We start from the raw sequence: 11,494 nt of genomic DNA, 5'->3' as shown, positions 1-11,494 counted from the left end.
AGCATCGAAAGTTTCACAACACCCGAGAAATCCCAAGGAATCTCTGTCCTTTTTCCCACTTTTGGAACCAGGCATAAGCCTCCTCGGTCTGTATCCTAGTCCAAGGCTGGCCCCAAGGCTTGCGCCCAACTTAGACCTCATCTGCCCCAAGGCGGACATCCGGTACGGTACTCAATGACTTCGGGCATCTCGCAAGGCTGGCTCAATCCCTCCACAACTACTAAGGCACACAGCCCCAGGCATTGAAGTCCTTACACCCCCACCAGACTTCGGCATCCCAATCCAATAACAGGCACCTAGCCTAGAACATCAGGCACTTGGCCTCCTCAAGATGGTCCCATAGCCCTTCAAGAGCTATCCATCAAGAGCTACACAAGACAAAGGAACCACTGGCATATGTAGTGTTGATTGAGTTTGTCCCCAACCCATATGGTGTTACATATTCTCCCTCGCAGGTATGGGCTCCTACGAGATCATCAAATAAACCAGCCCTCTCGGCCCATTTGTGATTTCCTGTCAATCACCACATCTCAACATGCAACCAATGCATTAGCTATACCATCATAGTATCATAGAAAATAATCCACATGCCAAGTCTTGTATGTCATCATGAGAACATTCATCATTGTTAATCGCAACATTATGAATAATAATGAATTACATGCTCATACATGTCATAAATTTTTACGCAACTATGACATGCTTCATCATGAAATACCATCATAAGTTATAACATCAACATATTTGCATCAAAGACATATCATGACTTCACATAATAAATGAACCACATGTCAATAAACCTCATATTATAGCATCATAATTCCTATGCCACGTTATGCATATCATATCCATCATGAGTATTCAACATTAAATACCTATCATCATGTAGTAAATGAATATGTCAATATACCTCGACATATCATAATGCCTATCAATATCATCATCATCATAAGGATACATCATCAATATAAGAACCACATGTGCATCATTATCCTCCTACCATTATATCACAAAACCTCATGTAACATTATACTAACATCATAACAGTTAATTAAACTAAACTGAAATTATAGTGTATGATTTAGATGTATCATAAAGTTTAAAAAATAAAACATGATTTAGATGCTCCATAAAAGTATCTGCCTTAGCTAAATAAGCACTCCTAATTAGTTCACCACACATTTTAATCAAGTAAATAAGGAAAGTCATCATTAAAAATAACATCTGCATCTTCCCAGGTAGTTGAATCTGGGCTATATTGGTCCCACTGGACCTTGACTTGCTAAAAATCATGATTCCTAAGTTAACGAACCCAGCGGTCCAGTATACAGAATGGTTTGACCGGGAGGACTCCCTCCTTGGAAATTCGCAGACTCCAAAATGGTGACTTGAGGCTCATCCCGATGATGGTTTACAATGGTATGAATTCGATGTTGGGTCTGTGGTTTTTTTTCTTTTTCTTGATGTCCTTGTTGTCTTAGCCCAACTTGATACTTTGGACAATCCCTTTTATAATGTGGACCTCCACATTGCCAACATTCTACTTAATCTCGATTCTCACTTTGTACCTGTCCTTGGCCACCAAATCCTCTACCTCCACCATTAGTTCTTCTCAAGTCGGGATGACCCCTACGGCCTCCCAGAGGCAGCCCAGAAGTTGCACTAGCAATCTTTGAAACATTGTTTTGTCTTCCCTGGAATCCATATGGTTGCTCCCCTGGTCTATTTAACCTCGTTGGGGGGTGTTCCTTCCCTGTATTTCCATCAACCACCATTCACTTTTTCATATTTATAGTCCTCAGGACTTGTTTGGCTAAACTAGTGGTTGCTGCCATAGTGGTGGGTTTCCACATGGCGACTTCTGCTCGGACCAAGGGATCGAGTCCATGCAAGAATCTTTCAACTTGACATTTATCATCAGCCATATAGTCCACATGATGGACCAACGCATAGAATTCAGCTTCATAGTCCTCAATAGATCTACCATTCTGTCGCACTGCATGGAAAGCCCCTACTTGTTGGTGTTTGTACTCCTCTGATAGGTACCTAGTTCAGAAGGCTTCCTCAAACATTTCCCAAGTAACTTGCAATGGGGTGACTTGCATCTTCGTTTCTTCATTTACCCACCATAATAGAGCGTCTCCTTTTAGTAGACTCATTGATATTTGGGCCTTTCCCCTGAAGTGTATTCCTTAAAGCTAAGTGCTCTTTTGACACCAATTACCCATGCTTCTGCTTTTGAACCCCCCTCTTGACTCGTAAACTCTGGTAATTTTGATTTTTGGACTTCTTTCATAAAGGGTTGTTTGTCCATCTTTGGCATTGAATTGAGAGTTTAGGTCTTGCCTCTGTTTTCATTCCAGCTCCCTTCCTTTACCTTGATCATTTTCTTGATCTTGTTCTTGGCTTGTGACCCAATCCTTAAAGATATTTGTCATTTCCCTAAGGGAATGTAATATAGCTTGCTCAACTGGGGTTCCAATCTCTGTAGTGGCGGGAGGAGGGATTTCCACCTCAGGGTTGCTTTGGGTTTGTCTTCGATGTTTAGGAGCCATGATCTCCCCTATGGGGATGATCAAGTTGAATTTTACATCACTTCCAATGTTATACTTACTCATGTGCCAAAAGCTAAAATAAATCTAGAATATACCCTTATTTTAGAATATGCAATTAGTTACACACAATTTATTTTCCATTCATACAAATTTATTTATTACAATTATCAATAACCACTAATTTCATAGTATTATATTATATTATTTATACCATGAAAAACATGAGTTGGAAGGTAATAATGATGTACGAATAAAACTTAGAAGGTTGTCTCAACATAAAATCGAAATTTGAATGATTGTGAAAATAAAGCTTCAGAATATTGGTGGCATTATAGGAATGGAGATTTTTTTTTTTTATAGGTATGATTATTGTTTTAATAGGGTACTTGAATCCTGAAAAGAAAATTTATTCACCAACTGAATTTTGAAATTATATGTCACACCATTCACATATAAATTTGATGGATCATCACAATATGAAATTCTGTGCTATAGAGTGATGTCCTTCGGATCCTCACATGTAACTAGAAGATCCAACTTAACTCAGAAGCATATATTTTTAAACTAGATGATGACACGCATGAATGTCATGCACAACCTTTCATTGGATATGTTGTGATTTGGACCAAGGATCATTAGTACAACTTCAAACTGGATAAAACTTGGAACAGTTCAGATCATCAACCACAAGAATCTTGGTCAAGAATTAACTTCCTAAAAACTTTGGACTTGATTCTAATCATGATATAGGAAGATTTAGACTTGTAGATGACTTATGGATAATTCAATGGATATATATTCAAACCACAGGGAAATTCCTTATTGACAAATTTCATACTGCTCCTTGGATGCACGATATTTCACAGGGACTCTTGTTCTTGAAATTCAGACCTGTGGCTGTGGATTTTCTTAACACATAGAAATATTCTTGAAACTAGAAATATAACTTTGGAGGTGATCTACTCAAATTTTTGGATATAATCACAAAATTTTCATTATTTTTGAAAGTTGTCAAAGTAATAAAGAATATGGTAATAGAGAATTCAGTTCGCAAAAGTCTGGTAGCATGATTCAAAATCTGAGCACTTGTTCAAGGGGGTCCAAAACTTATATTCTATGATCCAAATTACTATCATTGTATTTTTGTTTAAAATCTGAGCTCAGGAAAAGGTGTGTTCAGTCTTATTTCTTATGGTATGATAAGAGTATCTGTTTTGTAAGAACAATATAGAAGAGAACCTATTGAAGCACATCAACAACACATTTTCTCTAAAGGCAATACAAGTCTGTAGCAGCATTTCTTCTATGGCATCTTAGTTATGACAACATGTTTTCTCTATGGACAAGTTTTATGATATTACTCCGTGACCTGTGGTAGCTTTTGGGAACATTCTGATTCTGTTGTTATACTTAAACATCAATCAAAACTTGTGAAGCAATCCAAAAATTCGATGGTAGCTTGATACAAAATCAGTGACATATCTCTGTGAACATTGGTGTATAAAGTGTGAATTATGGTAGAAGTAATAATAGGTGTGCAGTAGGTCCAAGACCAAACATCATTATAAAGTGTGTAACCACAACAAAAAGAATTACGACAACCAATGATCAAAGTTTTGACTAGAAGAAGCTCATTCCCGCGGAAGAGAATCGGTGGAAGAATTATATTTAAGTTATCTATGATAAATTTTGAGGCACAATTTTCTGTAAGTAATATGAAATCTTGACGCATAACAAAAATGTGAAAGTTATGAAGCTTTATTTCAGTGAAATAAGTGGGAAGTTTTTGAAGTGAAATAATGCAAAGTTATGAAGCTTTGAGACACGAAATTATGTGGCCTATGCGAAGTTCTAGGGCTGAGTCAGAGGCCAAAAACTTGGTCATCTTAGAGTCCTACTTGTGGATAGTTTGAAATCTATGTAAGCTACAAGAAGACAGAGTTTGGAGACAAGTCGTATGCATACAAATATATACCAAGAATTCTCAAAAGAGCAAAGTGACAAGGGTTTCAACCCGTGATAAAGATAAACCTTCTTTGGTAGCATCCGTAACTTCTATGTCACTGAATTTTACAAAAGTTCTCAATAGCAACATGTGCGTAGCCCTAAGGGATGTTACCTAAAGATTTGTCAGTGAAGTTAACAATGATAAATAGAAGTGTGTCATGAATATTTAAAGCTCATTGTATACATTATGTTCTGAAGGTAAAAAATGATCATGCCTATGAAAGGAACCATAAACTCTGAAAAATATAACTGTACGAATGATGAAGTAAGTCTTGCCTTTTTAAAGACCGAGCCTCTCTAAGATATATCTTTTTCCAAAATTCAAGCATCAACTCTATACTACAGAACCGATAATAGTCTATGGAAGAGACCAAAATCATCACTGGAAGTAGAGACTTCGAGAAGTAATATTATATCTTCTTATAGCAAAGAATGTGATTAAGAATCTGAAGCATCTCTCTGACTACCATCTAGATTTTTACTTGAAAGGAGGATGAATTACATGATGAAACCAACATTTCTATCCTAAAAGAAAAATCATTTGAGACATGGTTGCAGAAGTGTCTGGACAGAGTTGAATGAGAAGTCCAAATATAACATAAGCATGTCTTTAAAGCATGACTATAATATTCCCTTTTTAAGTGGATAGAATCATTAGGATGTGACTGTAATAATATTTTTTCGTTAAATCATTTAGATCTAAGTTTTCTACATTAAAATGTCTATAGGCCCTAAGAGTTTAACCTAGGCTCTGATACCATATGTAATAGCCCTAAAATAAAAACATGTAATTAATTAGATTAATCATGTGATTTATAATCAACACGCAATTTATCAACTAATTAACATCAAATTTCAAAAATATGAGTAGAGACAACTTACTTGTGGCGATGATGTTTCTCACTTGTGATTTTAGGGTTGAACGCTAGTTGAATTCTGCTAACTGCAACAAAGTCTTGGGAATGAATCTCCACCCAACCGTAGGCTCAATTGCACAAAATCTTGCTACAATTGGCCACCCTGAGCCCTCAATCAACGTACTAATGCTAGGGAATCCTTTGTCTCACAACACTATTCTCCCAAGAGAATGGATGATGGAATGTCTCTCATCTTCCTCACCGTCTATTAAATAGAGCAAACATTGGAAGGGAAACCACATGCACACACTCCATGTGTCAACATGCAACTTTACTACTTTCTTGTTTTATTTCTTTTGTTTTTACTTTTTGATAGCTTTACTAATTTTTACTGTTTTCTTGGTTTATTTCTTTTGTTTTTACTTTTTGATAGCTTTACTGATTTTTACTATTTTTCTATTTATTTTTATTTAAATTTATTTAGAGCTTTAGTATTTTTATTTATTATTTTATTATCTTATTATTATTTATTATTTATTTACTATTACTATTTTTTATTTATTGTTTATTATTTATTTTCTTGTATTTTAATATTATATTATATTATTTATTATTTATTATTTATTATTTTTATTATTATTGTTATTTATTATTTATTATTAAGGGACATTACATCCAATGGGACTATATCTAACTCAACCTCGTCTACAAACGTTGACCTAATAGCAAACCGAAGTTTACATTGTCTTGTAACTTGTAGCTTTGTTTTATCACACACCCAACCTAACAGATATTGCTTCTTCTGAGGTTTTGTTCTAGACCCAACTTCTTTACAATTGTTTCAGAAATCAAATTTACTTGTGATCCACTATCAAATAAATCAATTTTAGTGTGCTTGGAAATGACTCTAATATGAAATAGCTAATTTCTTTTCCTCTCATTACTTTCATTATCAACAGAATGTGAAGAACTACTTGTAGATGCTTCAGAATCTTTACCTTTTGTACGTGTGGCTGTAACTGTTGTTTCATCACCTAAGTCTGACCCCAAGTCCTTTTGAATAGCAGCAACATTATTTCACTCTTTACCTCCAAACTTCTTAGGCTTCAATTCTAGATGCAAAGACCAGCAGTGTGCCTCATCGTGTCCTTCCTTCTTACAATGAGTGCATGAAGGTTTATCCTTCTTCACAGTGTTTTTTTTCCTCTCCTTCCATTTTAGTTTCTTCTTTCCTTTATTCTTGTTCTCAAAATATTTGGATGATTTCCCAAAATATGGGTTTACATTTTTACCTCTAGCATCTAGATGAGTTGCTTGGACTGACACATCATCTAAGCTAGTGCGATTAAACATAAGTATAGTATGCTTAAAATAAATATGAAGACCACCTATATATTTTAACAATGTCTCTAGTGAGTCCAATGATATTCCTAATGTTAAAGCTCTTTTACGAAATTCTTGAGTATAACTTTGTACACTTTGACCCTTCAATTGACGTAATGTCTGCCAACTCATCATTTCTTGCTGCATATAAGCCAAAGGATAAAATTTCTTTTTAATGGAAGAAAAAAATTCATTCCAAGTTGAAATGATTTTACCATGTTTTTGAAGATCTACTTATGTCTTGACTTCCCACCACACAAGTGTGGTTCCTCCAAGTCGAAGGCTAGCAAGCTGGATCTTCTTTCTTTCTGAATCAACTTTCTACACCCTGCAATATACATCAATTTTCCTTATCCAATTCTATCTTTTCTACATTAAGTTCTCCATCATAAATTGGCAAATCAAATTTTACATCTAATTTGATCAAAGAGGCTTTCTTTTTCTTCTTCTTAGAAGAACTAGTTTTATGAGATGAAGATAATGATAATGACGATGATAGTGATGATGGAGGAGATGGTGGAGGATGCATTCCTCCTTTTCCTTTATCTTCCTTATCTTGTTTCTCTAGAGGGACAAAGAGAAAACGTCCCTCTGCTCCTTTCTCTGGTCTAGGTGATGAAGTGCTTTCACCTCTACCCTTTTTAAACTCATTATACATATCTTCCACCATGGAACGTATCGTCATGAAAATATCCAAGAACTAGGATTTTGACCCAAGTGGAGCTTCATTTGCCATCCTTCTTCCTGAATAGATCCTTCCAATCTATGGATTTGCCTCAACAAGTTCTCCTTCACCTCATCTAAGCCTTAACCTAGTCAACATTCAAATCTCCACACAAACTTGTCAAACCTTAAAAACCTTAAGCTCTGATACCACTTGATCTGAAATTGATAAAAGGTATTACAAACTATGTGTCAAGTTGACTATGTTACTTAGTGCAACAGATCGATAAGATTGCAAATAACACATAAACTTAAACAATTATAAAAACTAAATCAAACACATCAACACAACAAATATTGATAAAGGAGTTCATCATACTTCCTAGCTACGTCCCCTGGTCCTAGCTTCTAGTGCTTACCTCTTTATTATGTCTTCAAATGGTTGTTACAGGTGTGAGCTCACAAACAGAGTCTCAACACAAAAATGGAACTCACCACTATGTTTTGCTCAAAACTTCGAGTCGAAATGATCATACACACAACCGTTCTGGTCACCCAGACCTCCAGACCCCCTGGAACGGTTCACAATATGCTCCCCTGAATACTTCCCTATCAACAGGATATAAACGAAAGGACCGGCGGGCGTGGGTGGAACCCAACCATTTAGCCTTTCCTCGGCACTGATCTTGAGAACAAACCATCTGATGGTTGTCACGTCCTACTCTTCAACTGATCTGGACAACCTGCATTGTTGATCTGTCCTCTGCCATCTGACGATTATCACACAGTTTTGCGCTCCAACTAGCACGTTCGATATTTCTCCGAAGGCACGCGATAAAGTGGATTTCAGGCTACTACATGTCAAGCATTGAGTAGAATCATGTGCTACCAATCTAAACCCGCTTCCTGCCTTAAGGGCATGCGATAAAACCTTTACTGCCCTCCTTGTCAGAACTCAAAGAGTTTAGCTCCTTTTTCATAGTTTTATCACATCTGTTTTCCCAGATAACTTTCTTGCATGTTTTGATGCAATATGTGTCAATCTCCTTTAATCAGACGATCTCCGCTCTTGATTGTTGTTCCTCATCGCTTGACGTCTGAACCAATATATGATTTCCACATCATCTTCTGTGCTGACATCATCAGGTCACTACAACTCTTTCCCTGGTTTCCACATGTCCTGTTGACGTAGGCTTTGACTCTTTGACCTAAATATTCGATTAGCTCTAATTTCCTAGTGCGAACTTATATTTGCATATAGTTTTCACCATTGGCTTCGTATTCACGAGGCCTTCAATATTTTTCCATTTCACCTTTATTTGAAGACTTTTGATCTGGAGGCTATGCTGAATCCATTTTGGATCAATGTGGGAAACACATCACTCGAAAGAGGGAAGAAACAAGAACTCCCATGACATAAACATAGTCACGAACAAGGAGTAGATTAAAATCTAAAGGGCCTTGAACAACCATCACATCTATATAGACAACCTTTCCTCCCAAAGTAATAGGTAACTTAGGAAGGATCCCTAACGGTTGACTAGTTCCTTTGTTAAAAGATAACATATTCTTGGTGATGGGGACAAGTTGAGGATAACCCAAAGCTTGCCAAGTAGTTGAGGATAGGAAGCTAACAGATGCACCCTCATCTATGACTATGCTAGGTACAGTCATATGGTAAGCTTGTACTATAATCTGGAAAGGCACATAAGAAGGAAGGCGATATCTTGCTAGTCGACTCCAATCAAAAGAAGTGACTAAACTACTCAAAAGGGGTGTCATAGGAACATGAGATTTGACTTCTTGCTGGATGGGAACATTATAAATTCTCTCATGCACCTCGAGAATAGGAGGATTTACCTCAAGTTCATTCAAAACTGAAGAGACCATAAGAACCTGAGTAGTATGAGATTCACTCTCTACTGAAAAGGTATGGTTAACTGAAGGTGGGGTCATGTCTACCATTTTCTCAACCAATGGTTGGTCAAGAACAGACTCATGAGACTCACATTCAGAGAGAGTGGGATTGACCAAAGATGACTTTCGATCAAACACTAGATCAACCAGTGAAGGATTAGGGGAAAGCTTTCAATACCCAGTTGGAAGATGAGGTTGACAAGTTCTAAGGTTTTCCAACTCTTTGGAAGCTTCATCCATAAGAGGAAAAAGGTGAATGGGATAATTACCTTCACACAACTTACAAGAAAATTTCACTTTTCCCTTTTTTCCATGAGCTTTACTAGTTGAAGGTTTATCACCAGCATGATCACCATATGTTGATGACAAAGGTCGATGTGAACCTTTGGACCACACTTCTAAGACCTTGGGAATACCAGGACAATTCCGAAGGAGGTGTTCATCCTTACATAACATGTAAGGAAATTTTACTTTCCGGGGCTCGTTAGAAGATTTTTCTTCATTAGTTTCATCACTAGCAATGATTGTTGGGTTGTCCCCTTGCTTATTCTACTTCTTCTTCTTTGTCATATTCTTCTTTTTCTTAGCTGCCTGGTTACTAGAATCCATACTTTCACTAGGCGAAGAGGAAGAACAAGGTGAAGAAATAGACAAACAAGGTGACGGTCAAATTTAGGATCAACATGAGGTTGATATTTTTCAGGTGGAGGAGAACTTGGTTGAAAGTCCATTTCATCACTTAGAATCATCGAGGTCAAAAATAACCAAACTGGAAGGCCAATGGTCAATCCAGGAAGGGACAACATTGCCATATAAGGAGCACCAGTATTTTCGAAAGAAGGAAAAGGACTAGGATTCCCATCAAAGGGGTTTCCTTGACTGGTAAACTTGGGAAATGTTGTCATGGGTATCAACCTAAGATCGACTAAGGAGTATTTCCATAAGAAGGATGTTGTTCTGTGGTCAATTAATTGATTTTAGAATTTGAAACAAATACTTTGTCTTTTCATGTTTTAAGAGTTGAGAAAAGGATGAAAAGGTTACTCTAGTCGCTTTCGATAGTGTAGCAAGCTCAAAAGGACAAATGCTCGATGATATTTTCAAAATTAAATAGTCATAAAAGATCGAAATGACTGCTCAGATGAATCTAGGTAAAATGAGTACTAAGTAAATGTGAACTGGAATATACTCCTCAACAAATAAATTTACCAAGAACTTGACATACGTGCAGGTAATCTCCTTGAATGATGTGTTCGATGTATCATGTTTACAAGGCAGCAAACTCGGCTTCCTATGGATAAAGGTGTGCAACCTATGGGGGTCTCCCTTTATATACGAAATGGTATGGGGAGAACAAGTCCATGCTAGCGCTGTATAATTCTGAGGCAAATGATAGTTGCTAAGTTTTTAAGATGCCGGAACACGTCTCTAGCCTAGACCACTAAATATGAACATTAATGTTTCAAATGCTCCTTAGATTAAGTGATAGATTTTAAAATTGATCTTCAATTATGTTTCAGTTTTGAGGCTCAAAACGATGTCACCTGAACACCTATGATGCAACTATATGAGAAAAGGAAAACATTCGTTTCAATGAAAGCTAGACTAATCAAGGGAAGAAATTTCAATCAATAATGCATCATGCAAAATGGCTTCCACTAAATTTCACTTTCATCTTCCAAATACAATGCCAAAAGTAAAAATATTTTCACTTTTCACTATCCTAAATGAAACTTTTCGAAAGAAAAATGATTTTGACTTTACAAATATGCACTCATATGAATTATTCTTTTCTTTTCGTTTTGAACAATTTGATGCACCTAATACATTTTTTATCTTTCAATCATCGAAAAATGTGATCAATTCTCAATGATGAATCTCAAAAAGTAACTTCTCAATGCAACTAATCTAATGCATTTTCACGAAAAGTAAATTTCGAAATACAAGCTAAAACATATGCAAAATTATGTTTTAATGATTTCTACAGAAAACAACACTCAATCAATCAACGAAAAAAACATCTCAATGACACCAATAAGTAGCAAGAAATGACCAATGACTAAAAACCCTAGAATTCAGTCAGATTTCACTTTGAAGCCAACGAGACAAATT

This window comes from Pinus tabuliformis, chromosome 8 (genome assembly GCF_031772625.1).
Source record: "Pinus tabuliformis cultivar Carrire ecotype Pingquan chromosome 8, CPIR1, whole genome shotgun sequence".
NCBI classification, from domain to species: domain Eukaryota; kingdom Viridiplantae; phylum Streptophyta; class Pinopsida; order Pinales; family Pinaceae; genus Pinus; species Pinus tabuliformis.
Note: the sequence above shows the minus strand (reverse complement) of the source record.